The sequence below is a fragment of the Talpa occidentalis genome, unplaced genomic scaffold (genome assembly GCF_014898055.3).
Source record: "Talpa occidentalis isolate TD23 unplaced genomic scaffold, MPIMG_talOcc4v2.1 talOcc4.5, whole genome shotgun sequence".
Lineage (NCBI taxonomy): Eukaryota > Metazoa > Chordata > Mammalia > Eulipotyphla > Talpidae > Talpa > Talpa occidentalis.
In genome coordinates, this window is record NW_023604861.1 from 75,252,829 (window position 1) to 75,276,535 (window position 23,707).

Here is a 23,707-nt window from a genome sequence, read left to right on the forward strand (position 1 = left end):
CCCCCGCAGGCCTCTCCTGTCTCGCCCACTGCTCCCCTCAGCAGTGTATTTCGTCAGTCTGCCTGTTCTGTTCCCCACTCTGTCTCTGGTGAATCCTCTCACCCTCCCACGCATCTGGACTGTACCCCGGCTCTTGTATAAACAAAATATATCTTAAAAAAAATTTTTCAACAGTCATTCATGATTAAAAAAAAAAAGCCTCAACAAACCAGGACTACAGGGTAACTTCCTCAGTTTGAGAAAGAGCACCTACAAGAGAAACTGAATTCTTTCCGCCTATGATTGGGAACAAGACAAGGATGTCTTTTCGCACCACCAGCATGCCCTCTCTTACCACTCCTATTTAGCATAGAATTGAAATTTCCAGCCAGTGAACTAAAAGAAGAAAAGCAAATAAAAGGAATATAGATTAGAAAGGAAGATATAAAACAATTTGCATCTGACATAAAAATGTCCCGACCCTCAGAATTCGAGAGGCAGGGAAGAGGGGCTGGGGATGAAATGAGAGGCTGACACACTGGATGAGAAGCTGCAAAACGGGGGAACTTTATTTCCTCTAGCACATGCCTTCTATACCCTGTGCTGCGCCTGCGCTTTGCCGGTGGTGTCTCATGTTCAGGTTGCATGCTTCTTTTTGGTTGGTACTTTCCCTGCATGCCTGGCTCGTGCACATAGCGTGCTGTACACATGCGTTCATCCCGTTGGCTGCTTTGTCCCATTGGCTGCTTGCTTAATGATGTGCATTCTTACTGCGCCACAGCTCGCCGCGGCCCCGACATAAAAATCCTGAAGAACTGACCAAAAAAAACCTCTTGGAACTAATGAGTATAGCAAAGTTACCAAATACAAGGTTAATATACAGATGTCAGTTGCTGTCCTATATGCTGGCATTCAACTATTGAAGTTAGAAATTTTTAAAAATGGCTCCATTTATAACACCTAATACATGAAATAGTATAAAGCTAGCAGTATGTGTAGGACTTATGTGGAGAGATCAGAAAATACCAATGAAAAAAAGAATATCTAAATAAATCGATTCCATGTTCATGGACTAGAACACTCAATATTGACTCAATATTTCCCTCAATTATTCTGTTCAACATAAATAAAAATTAAAATCTCAGCAAACTATTTTGTAGATAACAATCTTCCCTGGCAATCAACCTTTATTTAGAAGTACATTAAAAAAAAATATTGTCCATAACATAAAATCAGTTGTGGTATAAAAGTGCTTGGTACAATTAACATGTCGACCATTTGTGGCCTGAAGCATTCTCAGGAAATGAGAACAAGAGAACTCACGTTGCCATAACTTCTCAAGAAATTCCAAGAATTTTTCGAGCTATGAGGAGCTGACAACTTTCAGGAACTGTGAGCTATGGATGTGACCAAATACATCTGAGAAATGTAGTATTTTGGTCATGTGAAGTAAATCACAATATTGCACTAGAGTAATCCCTATTGTAATAGATTAGCATGGGAACTATTAGTAGGAATGCATGTTTAGTTTAATATAGCGATATAGGCAGTTACAGATAGAAATATTTATAGATGTATGTATACACAATGTTTAGTATACTGTCTAGTCCTGTATTTATTTGCTCTGTTAGCTGAGAGAAAAAGGATATGATGCCTGAGTAGCAATGAACAAATCTAGAGTTCACCTTGATTTCTAATACTGTTCTTCAATAAGAAGAATCAGAGCTCCTTGTGAAAAGACTGATTCTAGCAATGTGGCAGGGAAGATACAAGTTGAACTAGAGCATCTCATAGTACCAGGAAATGGGGGGAAAAGTACTCAAAAAACAAAAATCAAAATACCCCACAATGGGGCCACAATGGTGGCACAAGGGGTTAAGCACAGCACTATGAAACTGTCTGCAGCCTCTGCAGCACCAGTTCGACCCCCAGCCCACCAGGGAGGTGACCCACATGGCACAGCAGACCTCTCCTAACTCGCCCGCTACTCCCCTCAGTCATCTGTATCTTCTGCTTCCCACTCTGTCTCTGGTGAATCCTCTCACCCCCCACACCTCTGGTCTGTACCTCAGTTCTTGTATGCATAAATAAATCTTTAAAAAAAATACCCCACAATGATGGTCATATTTCAAAGGGATACAGGAGCCAACTGAAAGTCAAAACTGGAACACTTTGAGGAACAAATGAAAAAGGTAAATTTGTATTGTAACCCAAGCATAAAATAAATATGAGTCCAGGCTGACACAAATAAATGATTGAATAAATTATCAAAACATATTAGAGAGATGCAGAACTGCAAATGAGTGATGTAGATATTCTGCCCTTAAGAGAGTAGAACACAATTCTCCACTCCTTAAAAGTGGGCTGCACAGAGTGACTTTCCCCTGCAAAGAATACAGCATGAAAAAGAATAACTTTGCAGTAGAGAAACCTGATAAACACTATCCCAGCCAGGTGATCAGAGTTAAGATCAACAGTGCTGAGCCTCCGTGATGGCGCAAGGGGTTAAGCACTGCACTATGAAGCAATCTGCAGCCGCTGCAGCATGAGTTCGATCCCTGGCCAACAAGGGAGCAACCCACATGGCAAAGCAGACCTCTCCTGACTTGCCCACTGCTACCCTCAGCAGTGTATTTCAGTAGATCTGCCTGTTTTGTTCTCCATTATGTCTCTGGTGTATCCTCTCACCCTCCTACCCCTACATCTCTGGCCTGTACCCCAGCTCTTGTATGCATAAATAAATATATCTTTTAAAAAAAAAGATCAACAGTGCTAAGTCATCTGACAGAATGTACCCTTAATATCATGCAATGAGAATGGAATTTTACTTTTGTGGTCTTTCTCCCCAAAACACTTCTATCTAACCTGAGGAAAATATCAAACACATCACAATTCTCCACAATATCTATCTCCTCAAAACTCTCAAGAGTCCCCCTATGGGCCTCCATGGTTGTGCAAGGAGTTAAGAAGTAACACTATGAAGCTATCTGCAGCCACTGCAGCACAAGTTCAATCAGGGAGGGGACTCACATGGCACAGCAGACCTCTCCTGTCTCACCCATTGGTCCCCTCAGCGGTGTATTTCAGTAGATCTGCCTGTTCTGCTCCCCACTCTCTCTCTCTCTGGTGAATCCCCTCACCTCCCACACCTCTGGCCTGTACCCCATTCTTGTATGCATAAATAAATAAATCTTTAAAAAAAAAAAGGGTCGGAAGTGCCATCCTGACTCACCATTTTAGATCAGGGACCTTTTGTGTGTCTGCAACACACCTAGACTGCGTGGAGCTGGGAAAGGGCTGCGCTCACATCCAGAGGTGAGCTGAAAAGCCCCCACAAGTCAGGCCCCATCTGGCCACCGGAGCCCAGAGGGGGATCCAGTCAGCGCCGGGGCAGACTGAGGGTACACGGAAGTGCCCTCCTGACTCCCCATCTTAGATCAGGGTCCTTTGGAGTGTTTGCAATACACCTAGACTGTGTGGAGTGGGAAAGGGCTGTGCCCACAGCCAGAGGCGAGCTGAAAAGCCCCCACAAGCCTGTGAGCTGAAAAGCCCCCACAAGCCTGGCCCTATCTGGCCTCCAGTCTGAGCCCAGAGGGGGATCCAGTGATTTGGAGCCCAGCGGGCAATTCTGCCACCACAGGGTAGACTGTGGGACCATAAGAACCTCCTTGGAATAAAACAAATACAGAAGAAGGAGATTCTCTGTGACAGTGGCCACTAACATATTCATAATACTAATGCCCTATCAGAATTCAGACATAACAGTTTTTGACTTGATTGGACCACTAATTTCCAACATGCCAGAAAGAGCACACCAAAAAGATGCCGGCCAGTACAAGCGACACAGTGTCCCAACGCATAAGCAAATTAGAAAACAAGCAGCAAGGAGAAGAAAAACTACATGCACCCAAGAAAGTCCTCAGGAAAAAGACACACCACAAAAAGAAAAACACCCACCAGAATGCAACAACAGTGACTTGGAAGAACTTCTGAGCCTTTCAGAAAGAGAATTTAAAACTGCCATGATTAAGAAGCTGACAGAAGTCATTGAAGAAAACAGCGATCAGAAGAATGAAATTGAGTCCCTAAAGAGGGAAGTGAAGGAGATGCAGGAGATCAAAGAATTAATGGAAGAGCTAAAGAACTCTGGAAAAAGCAGTGATAACAGAATAGATGAAATGGAAGAATGAATAAGCACTCTCAAAGACACAGAAATAAAAAGAACAAAACAGAAAAGGAAAGAGAAGTATGAATGAAAAAGACTGAAGAAAGACTTCGGGAACTATCTGACTCCATGAGGAAAGGAAATATAAGAGTTATAGGAATCCCAGACGGAGAGGAGAGAGACCTTGGAACAGAGAAAATATTCAAGGAAATAATTGAAGAGAACTTCCCAAACGTGAAGAAGGAGCTGAAAATAGACATATAAGAAGCAAGAAGAACACCAAACTTCTTTTTTTTTTTTTCACGTAAACTTCTTTAATTCACAATATTTATTACAAGTAAAATGTTCTTTCTTTGAGAATAGAGGAGTTTGAGTAAAACACTCTCAAATAGGTTCTGGTTCATGGTGAGTTACAAAATGCCCTAGACCTTAGTAACATCTCTGGATAAAATAAAAATAATAAAACCTCACAGGTACGTTAGTGACATGCACACAATAGGAATTCGTTAAAAAATTGTGTATGAACTATAATACTGACATTTTATGCAGCTATGCAAATTTATGCAATGGTGTCAGAATAACAAAACTAAATTATACAGATAGACTACTTAACTATAATGATTAATAAGCAATTTCAAGCATTTAGACTGTTTTTAAGTAAATGTTATGCAAATATGCTTGAATCAAGAATTAAAAGCTAAGCAAACATGTTAAACTTTCAAATAACTGCTAACATAAATGTTAATCTGACACAAATACTCTTTTGTTATTTATTTTACTTGTCAGACATTGTGACCTATGTTAAGTAGAAATCTCTAGTGTATTCACATATTACAAAGATAGAATAAATTTACATATTTTTGGTTCTCATTTTTTTAATGAAGAAGCAAAATGCAATATAACTAAATAATCCACCTATTGAAATTATATATTTTTCCTAAAATTTTATTTTTACATGTCAAGTTTTAGTTGATATAAACTGCATAAAGAAGAACACCAAACTTCTATGATAGAAGGAAAAATACAGCAAGACACATAATAGTAAAGCTCCCAAGAATCCAAGACAAGGAAAAAATAATGAAGCTGACAAGAGGGAAGAAACAGATAACATGCAAAGGAAAATCAATCAGAGTGACATCAGACTTCTCCAAAGAAACATTATAGCCAAGGAGAGAGTGGAGGGACATAGTCAACAGACTCCAAGACAACAAATGCCAACCAAGAATACTCTATCCTGCAAAGCTCTCCTTCCTCTGTGAAGAAAGAATAAGGACCTTCCCAGACACTCTGGAATTTCATTACAACTAAACCTCCACTCCAAAAAAATACTACAAGGAGTCCTAAAGCCAGAACCAAGAGGGGGATAAGTAACAATGAAACAAGGCCAAAAAAAAAAAAAGTTATTAAAAGAATGAATAAATAAAATCAGAAGAAAGACAAACAAAATGGCAAATACAGATGCTAACATATCAATATTAACTCTAAATGTAAATGGACTAAACTCTTCAATAAAAAGACACAGAGTCACAGGCTGGATTAAGAAAGAAAACCCAAACTTTTGCTGTCTCCAGGAAACACATTTAACTACAAAAGATAAAAATAGACTCATAGTAAAAGGATGGAAAAAATCCTACAAGCAAATGGACCAAAAAAGAAGGCAGGAACAGCTATATTTATATCAGATAAAACAGATTTCAAATTAAAAAATGTAAAAAGAGACCCCAACGGTCACTAAATTATGATGAAGGAGACAATACTTCCAGAACAAATATCACTCATTAACATATACTCACCAGGTTGTGGAGAAAAAGGAACTCTCCTGTACTGCTGGTGGGAGTGCAAACTGGTCCAATAACTATGGAGAGCTGTGTGGAGATTTCTTGACCTACTAACGATAGAGTTTCCATATGATCCAGCAATTCCACTCCTAGGTATTTACCCAAAGGACACAGAAACAGGAATTCCAAAGGGCACCTGCACTCCTATGTTTATAGCAGCACTATTTACAATAGCTAAGCTATAGAAGCAACCCAAATGCCCAAAAATAGATGACTGGATCAAGAAGATGTGGTACATATATACAATGGAATATTACTTAGCAATCAAAAAAAGATAAACACTTGCAGTTTGCAGCAACATGGATGGAGCTAGAAGGGATCATGCTCAGCGAAATAAGTCAGAAAGGAAAACAAAAATACCGGATGGTCTCACTCATAGCAGGAATTTAGAAAACCTAAATGAGAGACCAGGAAAAAGACTAAGCAATACAAAGTAAAAATCAAAATCAACAAGCAACTATAAACCAGAGACACACTACGGGGGAAGGGAGGAGGGGAGGGAGGGCAGGGAAAGGAAGGACTAGAGTCAAAATAAGGGGGGGAGTGCAATTGTATGGGGAATATAACCATAATGAAAATGCATACATTGTGCAAAGATGAAAAAAGAGGTAAGAATTATATAAAATAAAATATTTAAATAAAAAACAAAACAAAACATATACTCACCAAGTGAAGGAGCACCAAAATATATCAGACAACTATTATCATCTCTGAAAACAGACATCAGAGAAAACACATATGTAGTAGGAGACTTCAACACACCACTATCAACAATGGATAGATCAACGAGACAAAAAATAAGTAAGGACACTAAAGCTCTAAATAAGGTCTAGAGCTCATGGGCTTAACAGACATCTATAGAACACTAAACCCCAAAAAATCTGAGTACACATTTTTCTCAAGTGCACACGGATCATTCTCCAGGATTGATCACATGCTGGGGTACAAGACAAACATCAACAGATACACCAAGATTGAAATCATACCAACCATCTTCTCTGACCATGAAAGCATCAAACTAGAAATAAACCATAAAAAGAAGGCAGGGAACTCTCTTACCTCAGGGAGATTGAAACCCACACTACTGGAAGACAATTGAACTAATGAGGAGATCAAAAAAGAAATTGAAAAATACTTCAAGTTGAATGACAAGGAGGACAACAATTTCCTAAATGTATGGGACACAGCAAAAGCAGTAATAAGAGGAAAATATATAGCAATAGAGGTTCACATCAAGAAACAAGAAAGAACTCAAAGAAACAACCTAATCTCAAAGCTCAAAGAACTAGAAAAAGAACAACAAAAAACCCCAAAACCAGTAGAAGAAAAGAAATAATAAAAACCAAAGCAGAAATAAATGAAATAGCAATCCAAAAGATCAATGAAACCAAAAGCTGGTTCTTCAAACAACTAAATAAAATAGACAAATCCCTAGCCAGGCTCACAAAGGAAAAACGGAAGAAAGCACAAATAAATAGGATCACAAATGAAAGATGAGAAATCACAACAGACACAGCAGAAATCAAAAGAATAATCAGAAACTACTATGAACACATATATGCAAAAAAGTTCAACAATCTAGAAGAGATGGACAAATTCCCACAACTCCACAATCACCAAAAGCTAGATAAAGAAGAAATAGAACACCTAAACAGACCAATTACAAGCAGCGAAATTGAAATGGTATTCAAAAACCTCCCCAAAATCAAAAGCCCAGGACCTGATGGATTTACAAATGAATTCTACCAAACATTCAGAGACGAATTAGTGCCTAACCTTCACAAACTCTTTCAAAAAATTGAGAAGGAAGGGATAATACCAAACACATTCTATGAAGCCAACATTACACTAATACCAAAACTGAACAAGGACAACACGAAAAAAGAAAACTACAGGCCAATCTTCCTAATGAACATGGATGCAAAAATCCTCAATAAAATTTTAGCTATCAAAATCCAACAATGTATCCATAAGATAATTTACCACAACCAAGTAGGATTTATTCCAGGGACACAAGAATGGTTCAACATCCAATAATCAATAAACGTTATCCAACACATCAACAAAAAGAAATATAAAAACCATATGATAATATCAATAGATGCCGAGAAAGCTTTCGACAAAGTACAACACCCAGTTATGATAAAGGTCCTTGAAATTCTCGGGATAAAAGGAACATAACTTAACATCATAAAGGCCATATATGTCAAGCCCATAGCCAGTATCATTCTGAATGGTGAAAAGCTGAAAGCATTTCCATTAAGATCTGGAACAAGACAAGGATGTCCACTCTCACCACTGCTTTTCAACATAATACTGGAAGTCCTAGCCAGAGCAATAAGACAAGAGAAAGACATACAAGGAATCCAAATAGGGAAGGAAGAAGTCAAACTATCACTATTCACAGATGATATGATTATATACATAGAGAACCCCAGAAACTCCACAAAAAAACTAATTAAACTAATCAACAAGTTTAGTAAAGTGGCAGGATACAAAATCAACATGCAAAAATCAGTAGCCTTCCTATACACAAACAATAAATCTGAAGAAGAAACAAAAAAAAAAAACCATCCCTTTCATTATTGAAACAAAAAAAATTCAAATACTTGGGAATAAACCTAACAAAAGAGGTAAAGGACCTATACAAAGAAAACTATAAAACACTGTCAAAAGAAATAGAAGAAGACACAAAGAAATGGAAAGACATCCCCTGCTCATGGATTGGAAGAATTAACATTATCAAAATGGCCATCCTACCAAAAGCAATTTACAGATTCAATGCTATTCCAATAAAAATTTCAATGACATTCTTCAAAGAAATAGAACAATTATTGATGAAATTCATATGGAATCACCAAAAACCCCGAAAAGCCAAAGCTCTTCTGAAAAAAAAAGAAGGGAATGGAGGCATCACACGCCCAGACTTCAAACTATACTACAAAGCCATAATCATAAAAACTGCATGGTATTGGAACAAGACCATGGAACAGACACACTGACCAATGGAACCATATAGAAAATCCAGAAATAAACCCACAGATTTATGGTCAACTAATCTTTTACAAAGGAGCAAAGAATATGCACTGGAGGAAAGAAAGTTTGTTCAATAAATGGTGCTGGGAAAACTGGGTCACTGCATGGAAAAGAATGAAGCTTGACAACTACCTAACACCATGCACAAAAACCAACTCAAAATGGATTAAAGGGGCCTCCCCTGCTGGTGCAGCAGTTGAGCCTTGGCCTGCGAAACTGCCCACAGCCTCAGCAGCACCTGTTCGATCCCCAGCCACCAGCAAGGGTCCCACATGGCACAACAGACCTCTCCTGCTGCGCCCGCTGCTCCCCTCAGCAGTGTATTTCGTCACTCTGCCTGTTCTGTTCCCTGCTCTGGCTCTGGTGAACCCTCTCACCTTCCCGCGTGAATAAATAAATAAATCTTTAAAAAAAAGGATTAAAGAACTAGACATAAGACCTGAAACCATAAAATATATAGAAGGAAATATAGGCGAAACTCTACATGACACGCACGTCAAAGACATCTTTACAGACACATCACTCAAAACAGTGATAGTGAAGGCAAAGATCAACAGCTGGGACTACATCAAATTAAAGAGCTTCTGCACAGCAAAAGACACAATAACAAAAACAAAGAGAAACTCCACTGACTGGGAGAAAATTTTTGCACACAACACTAATGATAAAGGACTGATCAGAAAAATCTACAAAGAGCTGATGAGACTCAACAACAACAAAGAAAATAATCCAGTCAAAAAATGGGCAGAAGAGCTAAAAAGAAACTTCTCCAAAGAGGAAATGCAAATGGCCAACAGGCATATGAAAAAATGTTCAACATCACTTGTAATCAGGGAAATGCAAATCAACACTACAATGAGATACTAACTTACCAGGGGTGTCTTGGTGGTGGTTATTTTATGGGGACTACACCTGAGAGGAGAAATCAACCATTGTATAAAACTGAACAACAATGTAAAAATATATAAATAAAAATTTAAAAATTAAAAAAAAAACTAGCAACAACAAATGTTGGCGAGGGTGTGGAGAAAAAGGAACTCTCCTGTACTGCTGGTGGGAGTGCAAACTGGTCCAATAACTATGGAGAGCTGTGTGGAGATTTCTTGACCTACTAACGATAGAGTTTCCATATGATCCAGCAATTCCACTCCTAGGTATTTACCCAAAGGACACAGAAACAGGAATTCCAAAGGGCACCTGCACTCCTATGTTTATAGCAGCACTATTTACAATAGCTAAGCTATAGAAGCAACCCAAATGCCCAAAAATAGATGACTGGATCAAGAAGATGTGGTGCATATATACAATGGAATATTACTCAGCAATCAAAAAGACAAACACTTGCAGTTTGCAGCAACATGGATGGAGCTAGAAGGGATCATGCTCAGCGAATAAGTCAGAAAGAAAAAGAAAAATACCGGATGGTCTCACTCATAGCAGGAATTCAGAAAACCTAAATAGGGACCAGGAAAAAGACTAATTAATACAAAGTAAAAATAAAAATCAATAAGCAACTATAAACCAGAGACACACTGTGGGGGTGAGGTGGGGAGAAGAAGGATTAGGGTCAAAATAAGGGGGGGATGCAATTGTATGGGGAATATAACCAAAATGAAAATGTATACATTGTGCAAAAATGAAAAATGATGTAAGAATTATATAAAATAAAATATTAAAAAAAAGGGTCACCCAAAACAAGGAAAATTAGAAACAGTCAAGAGGAGACTGAAGGGATATAATTGTGAAATGTAATATGGGATTCTGATTGAGAAAAATGACATTGGGGGAAACTCAGGAGATTTCAAATATGGACTTTAATTAATAAAAATGTATCAAGATTAGTTCAATAATTGTGACAAATGTAACATACTAGTATGAGATGCTAATGATAGGGAAATCTGAATGTGGAGTTTATAAGAATTCTCCATACTATCTTCTCAATAACTATAAATCTAAAACTACTCTAAAAATAAAAATTCATTTTTAAATAAAAGGAATAGGCTTGCTACTTCTGCCACACTCTGGAGAGGGTTCAGTGCATCTTTGCCTAGCTTGTTGTCACTATCAACCTGTCTTGCCTCAATTTGTCCTCTCCACCCAGCAGTGTTTGTGCAGACGACTCTGCTGAGACTGTCTAAAACCATCAGTAGAATGGTGGGAAACTCACTGACACCATTGTCAGAAAGAGGAATGTATGGCTTCGTTCTTAAGTTCCCAATTTGGCTTCATACTGTATCTTGTATACGTTTTTATTCTGGAAGCTTGGCTAACTTCCTGAGGCTTAACTTTTTGGCCTCAAAAATATCAAGCAGTTGCACAACCTGTCTACCTCTTACTTCTATAGTAATTGGTTACAATAACCAGCTGTGTACTCTTATTTGGAGCTCCACCCAGCTCCATACACACAGTCACAGATCACTATGCTAAAAATGAACAGCACAAGAAATACAAAGAGAAACATGCCAGCATGAAAAAATATTCCTCTTAGTGAAATAAACCAAATGTTCTTTCTTGCAGTCCAAGAATTTACACCAAAAAACTGAAGTGTATGTGGACATATTAACACCAAGCATCTATCTATAATTTTTTTTAAATAATAACTTTGACCATGAGTATTCTCTCCTAACATCCAGCTTTGAGATGTAAAGAAGAAAAATAAGTTGAACTTCTCTGAGATTAAGTTCCATTAATATTACAAATGTTCTTAAATATTAGACATTAATGGACAGAATAAATAAAATGTTGCAGTCCAAAAAAGTAAGATATAAATGAACTATTAATACATAAAACTTGGATGAATCTCAAGGAACTATGCTGCTGGAAAAAGTCAAACTCAAGAGGTTACATTTATTAATCTTAACTATATTACAATTTTGAAATAAGTCTGTAAAGATGGAGAACAGGTTAGTGGTTGGTAGGAGTTAGGGATGGTGAGAGAGGGAGGTCATAAACACAAAAATTGCAGAGGGAATGTTTGTGATGATGAAAAATTTCTGTATCTTGACAGTGGTAGTTACCAGACTATACACAATGATAACATTGAATAGACCTACACAGACACACACACACACACACACACACACACACGTGCGTGAGTGCATGGAAAGCTGTTGAAATCTGAATAAACCTTGTCACATGAGTACATGTAAAGCTGGTGAAATCTGAATAAGCTTTGTGGATTGCAATGTCATTTTCCTGGTTGTGATAAGGTACTATAGTTATGCAAGATGTTACCATTGGGAGAAATGAGTAAAAGGTAAATGAAATTTCTCATTACACTTTTAAAGGCATTAGTTACTGCTTTTATATATCCTCTTAAAATAATTGACATATAATCCATACATCATAAAGTTCACCCTTTTAAAGCATACAATTTAGTGGGAAAAGATGCAAATAAAGTGATTTGGAAGATGAGGAGATGATTGCATGATGTGGAGATAAGAGAAAACATAGAAGGATGTTCAGGAAAACCATGAATACACAATTGAGGGTTTATATGGATCAAGGAACATCGCTTTTATCATGGGAATTCCATACTCAGAGACGCCAGTCCCAAATGAGACTGTCACTTATTTCTCCTCAGAACTCTAGGGATTACAGCTGAAAACAACTGTGACAAAGATGGACTCACACTCTGATTAGGGATAATCTTCCTAGCTGAGGGCTTCTCTGCAGCTCAAACTGCTCAGAGATAATCCCACTTTCTACCAAGTCACTCAAAATGTTCAAAATAAGCAGATTCACTTCAAATATACAGATTTACAAAGATTGGCAAGAATGGTATTTAAACAGGAAAGGAAGACTGGAAAATTTGTTGGGATTAATACTGAAAACATTTAACTTTAGTTTTGAGATAATTTCAGACTCACTGAAAACTTACTGAAATAATACAAAGAGGACCTCCCTGGTGGCGCAGCGGCTGAGCACTGGGCTGCAAAGTTGCCCGCAGTCTCTGCAGCGCTGGTTCGATCCCCAGCCGCCAGAGAGGGTCCCACATGGTGCGCAGACCTCTCCTGCCACGCCCACTGCTCCCCTCAGCAGTGTACTTCGTCAGTCTGCCTGTTCTGCTCCCCGCTCTGGCTCTGGTGAATCCTCTCACCCCCCTGCGCTTCTGACTGTACCCAGTGCTTGTATAAACAAACAAACAAACAAACGAACAAACAAATAAATAAATAAATCTTTAAAAAACAATAATAATACAAAGAACTCTCATATACCCTCTACCCAACTTTCTCAACTCTCCCGAACATTAATAGCTTACAGTTGGTTGCTAACACTTTTTTAATGTTTATTTTTAATTTTTCAAACTAGGCAACCCATTCGTTTATAAAGTTAAATAATATAAACAGGTACATGGGTAAGAAATCTTGTTCTCACCTCTGCCCTTTCTATCCCATCACTGTCACCACTCAAAGCCATTCACTGATGACCATCTGTAGTTTTCTTTATGCAAACATAGACAAAATAGGTTCATACCTCTGCTACTTCCTCTCACCCCCACTCCCCACAAAGCTAGCATCCTCTGCACAGTATTCTGGACTTTGCATTTAACATTTAACAATACAGCTTAGAAAGATTTCCAAGTCAGAACATAGCAATATTTTTTTTTTTAAAGAACTTCAGTATTTACTCTATCTCAGCTCTCTCTCCACTGCTGTACAAGCATCACCTCAGACATTGTTCAGGCTCCCTGTGTTGAGTCCTGAGTTTCCCCAAGCATAGTTCATTTGTGTGCTGACAAACTAAGGGTTTATACAGACCCAGCCAATATGACTGGAGCAAAGCCACCCACGCTTGTGCCATCAGGACCACAAGGGCACACTCAGAAGCCACGGCAACAGAGTGATGATTGCCTAAGCATGAGCAACACTCCAAAGAGATCACTCTGGGCCAAGGAGAAGGATGATCTGGAACAAGGCCTTGTTGCCAAGCAACCCCAGAGGGGATGAAATTAACGCAGTCTGTTTTTCATGTAACTGCATCTCAAATGAAAGCTAAGGCCAGAGTTGATCCCATGCAAAATTAATAATTGCCACATGATTCTTTCTTTTATACAGCTATTGCCAAAATGACTGAGGACTAAAGAAACCAGTCTATCCTTTTTTTGTTTGTTTTAAAGGAATGGGGGCAGAGGGAGGCAAGAACAAATAAATTCACATCCTGTGTTTTTCCACTTGAGTCTTGGGTAGGAAACCAGACATTTTTATCTTAGACTGCTGTTGAATCTGCCTGGTAGGAAACCTGCTTTAAAAGCAGATCCCAAGCAGACAAGATAATATGCACCAAAGAGCTTAGGGAAGATTATTTTTCTTCGAAGTGAAAGCAAGCTTTGAATCATTTGAGATGCTTTTATTCTCCTTTTCAGAGATTTGAAAATTTTTAAATGTACTTTTTTCCCCATTAGTATGTTCAGAGGGGATGTCATAAAAATAAAAATAGTCCTACTGCTTCCACCCACTCTCCCTAACCCCACGCTAAAGGCTGAAAAAGGAGCACAGCTTGCTGTGCTCAGTAATCCTTGCTTTTTGAGAACTTATCAATATTAAAGAGGCAAAAATGACATAAAAATATGATTCCACCCCCACTCTGCTTCTGCCACATTAATTTGGGTAAATTAACTGTGTGGCTAAGAGCAAAGCAATGGCCTTCTCATCAAGAGAATTTTATTATTATTGTGTGGTTGTGCATAAAATATACTTCAAAAAAAGCATTTTTAGCCAAAGAAACTAATTTTATCAGAGAAGGAAAATGTTCTTGATTAACAGAAGTTCAGACCTATACTTCATTTTGGGGAAGGTAACTACAAAGTTAAGTGTCTTCTCCCTTCACATTTATGCAGTGTATTTACTGGCTTGAGGCAGGATGCTCCTTTGTGTCCCATCTGCCACCTTTTCTCCTCCCTCACTTCATATTGATCCAGTTTGAGCCACTGTTCTCCTGGCCAACTTGCCTCTGTGAAACTATGAGTATTTGCTAATAGAATTGAGGCAGCAGGTACTAGTACATAGAGAAAGCCAGACGGCAAAAAAGTGCACACTAGATTTTTGGAAGCTGTGTCAGGTAGGGTCTCAGCAGGAAACAGATAGTACATTCAAATCAGATGTTTTGAGGAGCATTGAATAAAGGGATTATTTATGAAGGCTGGTGGAGAAACCACAAAGAATGGGTGTTAGCTCAGGCTGGTAACTCTGGCTTGGCAGTCATACCACATCTAGGGAGGCAGAGGGGGTGTTAGGGAGAAGGCCTGCTTACAAAAAGGCAGCCTTCAGAGAGGTATGAATTTCCTAATATCACTTGCCTCTTTTCCCGTGATCTTTAGCTAACTTCCCCCATTTGATTGAAACCCCTGGAAACTAGAGAACAAGGAAGTTCTTCAATGTAGTAACCTTAGGTCAGCCTCCAGGGCATGGGACAGCAGGGAGAGAGATAGGGAAGCATGGTAGACAGGTAACATTAAACCTCAGGTACCCTTTCTGGTTTCCAGTCTATTCAATCATTTATTCAGTCAATACATGTTGAGCACTAACTTTGTGCAGACACTGAGTTTGGAGATACAACAGTAAACAAGGCAGCCTTCATGGAGTTTACGATCCTTGCATCTGTGTCAGGCCTGGGCATGCTTCAAACTACATCAAGACTGAAGGTTTAAAATCACAAGCCCTTTAACTTCTACCCTGGTTATCGCATGACTTCCTTATTCTTCCTCCTTCCTGGAGGAATACAGACACTCTTGCTTCCACATGTAGTAAAGGGGGGCAGGGAGTGATCTTATAGATATGTGTTGTGGTGTGGGCGTTAAAAGGACACATATAGGAACAACCCAGAGAAAGGAAAATGGTTGGACTTCAGGAAAGACAAAGAACTGTGATGTAGTCAGGTCACGGGAACTTCCGTCCAGGGCGTGGCCCTCAAGCTGACTGGCTCCTTCCCATGCATCTACCCTCTGCCTTTCCCAATATACCCAATTTCCAGCTGCCATTCCTTTAGATGGACCCAGGTCATCTTTCCATGCCAGCCCACTCACGGTCACTACCTAGCCTATGGAGGAGTGGCCCTTGGGCTAGCTCCCAGATCTTGACCCCATCAGTAACAATTCCTGTACATAAAACAGACAATTGCTATCTCTCCGACTAGGTGTTCTAGGTGGATTCTAGGCTTCCCTCTACAGGAGACACTGGGTGTGGCAGAGTCCATAACTGACATGTCCAAGGCCTCCTCCGACTAGAGAATAAGCTTCTGGAGGTCAGGGTCCTGGGTCTCACGTTGGTTTTCAAGTAACATGTGGCATCATTTCTTTTAAGTCAGTCATTTAGTTGATAATTACTGAATCAGACCAGGCAAAGAACCCCTAAGTCACAATTAGATGACTCAACCGCATCTTGGAGATCTTTTAAAGCACAAAGGCATTTGACATTTGTTGACAAGGACTTTGTTCATCCACAGGCAGAAAAACCAACCTGTGTTGGGCTGCTGAAGAGGCATGCTGGCAAAGCGGCATCCTGTTGAGGACAATGGCTCCCTTTTCCCTGAAATGCCTCCCAGCTGTGTGTGGCCGGCCAGGGCTACACTCAATTCATTGCACTAAAAATGTCTCACAGTTGCAGGAGACCAAGAAAGGCATAGCCTGCCTGCTATGGTAACACCTCTTTTGTTTCAGTGATACAAATTCATTGACATTGTACAGAGAAATGGATGCCATCGATTCTTCCCAGAGCGAAGCAGGCCTTTCTGGTGGTGAGTACTGGACTCAATGCTGTGTGTCACAGAGATGTTTCTTCCTGCTTAGAATTCCTTTGGCTGAAAATTGAGGATCTGAACCATAGTGAAAGCTACCATCAGAAATATCTTTAAACTCTCCTACACTTCTAACCTCTGCAGAAGGAAAAACCATTTCCCTTTGTAGGGACAGCTGGCACTTTTTAACTGACACAGTTTTCCAAACCAAAGGCTCAAATCTTGGGAGGCTCTATCCCAAGACTCAGCAAGGCAGTAACTTAAAGGTTATCCTTCAACAGCAGGATTTGACCCTTGGGGTAGGGGAAGGTTTTAATTAACTTCTGAGAAGTTTCCAAGGATTTTCCAGCAGTTTTAGAATGCTGTGTTCCAAGCTGTGGAAGTTAAAGCATTCACTTTCTGTCATCCAAAAGTCACTTTTGGGAGTAAGATGAGATCAGCTTTTCGCCCCTGCAACTACACAGTACATCAGTCAGGTCTGGATCTTGCTCTTAAGTGAGGAGGAACTGTCACCCAGGGCCTCCTTAGGGCCAGAGCGGCATGTTTGACCTTGAACATGAGAACTTGGCAATCTTGGAAGAGACTGACAAAGCAGTCACTGACCCTCTGCCTGGGTCTGGGTCTTCTCCCAATGCCTGAGACTTTGAGGGGCAGCCAGTCAATATGTAATGACCGTCGGGCAGTGCTCACTACCAGGAAGGGGAAATGGCGGGCCTTCAGTACTGTGAAACCTTGTTGTCCTGACATCTTAGAGCAGAAGGTACTGTGGGACTAACTGCAAAAGTCGAGGCAAATGGTATGGGAACTCTTTTCTACCTGAAAATATGTGTTGCATGTTTCCAAGAACAGACACCTCATTCTTTCATCTGGGGAAGGTTGCTGGAGCCCCTTCTGCCATGCTGGAATTGGAAGATAGAGCAGCACAGCCACCCAGCTTAAGGACAAGGCCAATGTTTCATCCTCCTTGGTTATGCTTATAACAGGCACTCTGGTAATATTTCATTGACATGGTATCCTCAAAGTCACATGGCTTCACCCACTCTCCACTGTCCATCTTTTCTCCCTTTCCATCCTTTAACTGATCTCACATCTCACCAAGCGGAAAAAATGCATTCATTGTCTTCCCTCTACAAGCTGCTGCCTTGCACAGAAGTCCACCTATAAATGGAACCAGCAGCCTACAAACCAACGGGAAGAGGACGGGGAAGAGAACGTAGAACTGGTTTCTCTCGAGGCTTGCTTGGTTTTCATCTGGCACAACCTGATTCCAAGTAGTTGCTGGTCACACTGTCAATAAAAGCCTCATTCACCTTAACTCTTCCTTCCCAACTGCTAACTCTCCCATTAAAGTATTTTTTTCCAATGTTTTTCTGATTATATAAATAATAAATATATCTAGAGAGGAGAATACACCCTTCTCACTTCCAATATATTTTATTTTATTTTATTTTTTTAAAGATTTATTGATTTATACACGAACTGAGGTACAGGTCAGAGGCGCGGGAGGGTGAGAGGATTCACCAGAGCCAGATCGGGGAGCAGAACAGGCAGACTGACTGAAATACACTGCTGAGGGGAGCAGCGGGTGAGGGAGGAGAGGTCTGCCACGCTGTGTGTGTTTCTCCCTGGCCAGCCAGTAATCCACTAGCTGCGGACAGCTTCACAGCGCAGCTCTCAATCTTGCTGTGCCACTGGGAAGGCCCCAATATATTTAAAATTTTACTTTCAGGTTAAGTTTCTCTTCCCTCCCAGGGTTCCCAATCCCTTGGAACTTACATATGAGAAAAAGAAGGTGAGGATTAGACCCCTCCATCTCTGAGCCCCGCGTCCATTGCGGTACCTGTTACCCTTTGAGAGCATTTCACTCTCAGTGCCTATGTTTTCATGCAGGTGATCACAGGGACCAGGCATTCATTTCAAACAGATTTTACTGATAAAAATATAAAGGGGTAGGTATCAATGTGAGGAGGGCCCAAGGGGTGAGAGTTTACATTTATGGTGAAAATGGCACTGGACTGGGGCCTGAGCTCTCAGTTTGAGTCTGGGCTTTGCCAGTAAATTCCTTTAAGAGAGTCTTAACTCCACTGAGTATTTATCATTTATGAAATAAAAATTAATTTGATTATCTTTAAGATTCTATGAATTTCCCAGACCCATAGTTTAAGAATAAAATATTTTTGATTAATCTATTTCCTCCACCATGATTCTTACTCTTTTCACCTCACAGACCTCACCAATGTTACTATTTCTCGTTACCCACCTCAACTTCTCTCCCCTCTAGCAAGGAGTGAAATGTTTTCCTTTCAGCTGTTCCTGCCAGTGAGCAGACTCATCTCACTTCTTTGTCACTTTCGTGTTCTTTCTGTGTGCTTTTTTTGTTGTCTTCTCAGCCTTTTATCTCAAATGAGGCTTCACAAAAGCAAGTTTGCCACTTTGATCTATGCCTTTAACTGACATTTTCAATTAATGAACAAGTTCTTTATTGATCACCTATAAAGAACAAGGCAAAACTCAGTGCTGTTAAAAAAATAGAATAAGTTTTTTTTTTATTTTTTTAAAAAGATTTATTTATTTTTATACAAGAATTGGGGTACAGGCCAGAGATGTGATAGTGGGCAGTGGGAGGATTCACCAGAGATAGAGCAGGGAACAGAACAGGCAGACGGACCGAAGTACACTGCTGAGGGGAGCAGCGGGCGAGATAGGAGAGTTCTGTGCCGCTATGTGGGTTTCTCCCTGGCGGGCCGTGAATCGAACTTGTGCTGCAGTGGCTGCGAATTGCCTCATAGGTTGCGTCTTAACCCCTGTGCCACCAGGGAGGCCCAAAATAGAATAAGTTTAAGACATGTTCTCAACTGTCTTGGACACAAGACCTCTGAGACCGCAAATCCCTTAACTGCCTTCGGGTCCACCACTGTCCTCCACATAGCCAAGGCCAGCTGTTACATATCCATGCCTTATTTTCCTTCTTCTCTCTCATGTCTTTTTGGCTTCCTGTTGCCAGATCCTTCTTTGGGTCCATTTGCTACATTTAGTCCTGGGGGGTTTCATCCTAGGCCTTCTTCTCTCTCAGTCTCTTTTTGTCCCCTGGACCATTTCAGCCACTTTCATTGCTTTCATAATCATCTATCTGCTTGTAACTCCCCAAAATATCCATCTTCATTCAGATATGTTAATGTGTCTGGAGTAGCACCCATGACATTAACTAATTTGTAATAAAACAAGAGAAAAATAAAAAAAAACTATACTTAGTCTCCTATAAGTTCCAATCAAATTTTGCTGCTAAGTTAGTTTTATTGCCACCCTATGAAAACACTCTCATTTTCCAGAGTTTATGGATTTCAGAGTTGCAGAGATCTTTGTCATGCCAGAGAAGGAAAGTCTATTAAAAACAAGTGCTCTCCATTTCCCTTCCCCCCAAAACAATGAGTATCCCCAAGACTTGAGGTCTCCACTGATAGAATGGGGAATGACAAGAAATGTGTAGACAGTTTTTCCTGTTAAAATAAAGTTCTACGACATCTGGATTCCTACTTGAATACAGGCAGTTACTCTAATCACCTAGAATTTCTCACCTTGCTAAATTGCTGGAAGCTTCTGTGACACATCATCTCTGTACTTTCTGAATAAACACACAAACACTTATGTGTATGGCTTTAATTCTTGGGTATTTAAATAGATGTATAACAATGAACAAAGTAAATTCCCCAGCTCCTTTCAATGATAACTATTTTTATACCCCAGCAGAACACTTCTATAGTTAGCCCTGTGGCCAGATTAGTACAGAACCAAAGAATGTTCAAAGGTTTGTGTATGTATGTGTATTGTGGAGGAGAGGGGTGGGTAGGGAGACTGGGCAGCATGGAGAGACTGAATAAAATGTTATTTTAGTATTTTCATTGAAAAAGGAAAAAAAAAAACCCACTATGCAAATCTCTACCCTATCCCCTCCTCCCCTTGTTTTGTAAAGGCTTTCTTTGTCCGAATGAATCTCAATTTTGGATTAGACCCTTGTTGACTATGTCTATTTAAGTCTCAGATAAAGGCTTATTTGTTTGACCTGTCGTATCCATAATTGCTCTAACTGCTCGTTTTGATTTTCCTATTGTGTAGACTGTGCTAGGAAGCTTGGCAGAAAGCACACTATGAAAATGTGGAACTGAACAGCTTAATGTGTGTAATTTGGGAAATTCAGCAGATGCCAGGACTTAGCAGCTCCAGTTTGTTCAAGACTAATCCTGTGAATTTTCATTCTTGTGGGCATCATGCCCCTTAAGTCTGAGGATTTGGGCCCCTCCCTAACTCAGTTTATAGATCCATTTCCCAACTATCCCACTTTTAAAGACCATGGAGGCAATTTCTACTTGGGGGCTCTCCTAAGGAAGTGGAAGGGTATGAAATAATTGAGTTCCAGAGATGGCTCTGGAAAAGTCTACTGTATAATGTTTTCTCTGGGTAAGAGTGTGAACTCCTAGTTGTTTTCTAGGAGACTTGAGGGATTGCTCATGCAACATCCAGTCCTCTGTAGTGAATGACATGTACCAGAAGCCCCTCTAAGACTGGAGCATTCATTTCATAATCTCTGGGAATGCTGAAAGCAAAAACTGTCGGGTGACCCTCTCTCAGACTTCTTTGCTGAAAAGAACCACTTTGCCTGTGGTCATGTTCCTTTCCCAAGGAAAGCCCACATCTAATAACTAGTATAGAAAGGCCCAGTCTCTCACCCCAATTTGGGATAACTCTGAGTCATCTCAACACCACAGTTCCCTTTATTATGGCCTTTATTATGATGCAATCTTCTCTCTCTGTCCTTTCCAGTTCCTGTCACTTACCCCAGGTGTTGACGCTGAGGGTACTTCCCCATAACTTCCTATATGCAAACTTCTGTCCCAGAATCAGGGACAACCTCCTTACAACATCTGCTTTATCCTAGTTGGTAGAATACTCACTGTGTTTGGGGTTCATACCTTCTCTGTGTGATGACTCAGGAGTAATTCTTAATTTGTCATTGGCCTTAGCTAAGCAGGGTGAGCCCATTCATTTGGCCAGTGATTGACTGAGGCAGGCTCATGTGACTCCATCAATCAATGAAATGGAAAGGGAGGTCCCGCAGAGGAGTTTTGGAAAGATTGCCAAAGAGATAAGAGAAAAACGACTCCCTTTTCTGTTGGATGTAAGCTTTGAATGAGATGCCTGAAATAGTTGCAGAAAGGGATGGATTACTTAAGAAAATTAAAATGAAAAGAAATAAAAGAATGAAAATAGGAAGAAGATGGAACTAAGAGAATGACAAAGAAATCAAACTGAGCGAAGTGATGACACCGAGGGCCAGAGCCTATCCTACCAATATCTTCTTGTCACCTGTGATAAATCCACTTTGACAGCACAAAAGAGATTTGTCCAACAAGTACTTAAAAGGATAGAGTTGGGCCTACCATTTGTGTCTTTTGTTGTAATTCCAACTGTCCACGTTATTTCCCCATTCTCTGGAGGTCTATACTTTTGAATTGTCAGAATTTGTCCTTCTTGAAAGTTTTGTGGTGACTTCTGATGATCATTAATTTGACTTTGGTTGATCAATTAAATTCTGCTTCTTTATCTGTGGCATGATGGGCGTAACATTTACAGAGTTAATGTTATGCAATAATGTGCACACAGAGCTGGGGATGGAGAGAGGGTGATTCATAAGGGATGCTGACTCTGGACAACCACTTACTGGGATGGCTTTAGATGAGAAACGAAGGACATATGATGAAAAGATTCTCAAAATGTAGAAGAACACTGGGGTGTCCCTGGTGGCCTAGGAGTTAAGGCTCAGTGCTACCACCACCAGCAGGCTGAGTTCGATCCTCGATCAGGGAGCTAACCCACATATGGCAGAGCAGGCCTCATCTGTCTCACCCACTGCTCCCCTTAGCAATGTATTTCAGTAGATCTGCCTGTTCTTCCCCCACTTTGTCTCTGGTGAATCGTCTCACCCACTGCACCTCTGGCTTGCACCCCAGATCTTTTACACAAAAATAAATAAAATCTTTCCAAAAAATGTAGAAGAACAGGGTCTTGAATCTAAGTTTGTTCCATAATAGGATATCCATTTTCAGAGAAATAAAATATATTCTCTCAGATGTGTTGTTTATTTTGAAATGTCACTTTATTTTTGCCCCAAAACTTAGCACCGGAGATATTGCCTAGAGATATTAGTGGGAGTGATGGTTAGCATGCCCCCTTCTTTCTCCCACTTGCCTATACTCCCCTCTGCCTAAACACTGTTGCTTCCCTTTTTTTCCTAGTTGAGGTATAATTTAGAAAGTAAAGTGCACAAATTCAAAGTGTACAGTGTGATGATAACTTTTGACAATGGCATTGCTCCCATATAACCATCATTCCAATCAATAAGACAATTCTCTCATCCCAGAAAGCCCCTTCATACCTCTTTCAAGTTAGTTCTCGCCTTATCTCTGAGACAACCAGTGTTCTGGTCTTTATCACCATAGATTAGTTTTTTCCTGCTCTTGAACTTCTTTTATATATTTTTGAAACTTCTTTTACTCAACATATTTTAAGGTTCATCCACATTGTTACAATTATCCTTTTTCCCTTTTAATACTATTCATGGGCCCATTGCTGGGTGATTCTCCAACAGTCATGTTAAAGAAGGATGATCATTAATTTACCACCCCTCTCCATGATGGTTTTGCTGTGAGACAACTTTCTAAGTGAGTTTCATATATAGCAGTTCCTATAGACCATGCAGGTGGCTGCTGATTTATCTTTCCATTCTACATGATGGTGTTGATGATTATGACGCTCATGTCTGTACTTGCTGGAATGAAGAAAGAACAGCAATCCCTCCTGTGGGCTCCCAGAATAAATGCTAATAGTCCCCAGGATTCTATGCCAAGATATGGATCCCCCACGTCCCCTTGCTCTAGGGATTTTGCTTGGCATCCAAAGT

General features: G+C 40.0%; 1 pseudogene; it reads left to right on the forward strand.

Annotated features, from left to right (window-relative positions):
• The first annotated feature begins 11,169 nt into the window (after window positions 1–11,169).
• Window positions 11,170–11,561, forward strand: LOC119259835 (phosphatidylinositol N-acetylglucosaminyltransferase subunit P-like; annotated as a pseudogene).
• The last annotated feature ends 12,146 nt before the right edge of the window (window positions 11,562–23,707 follow it).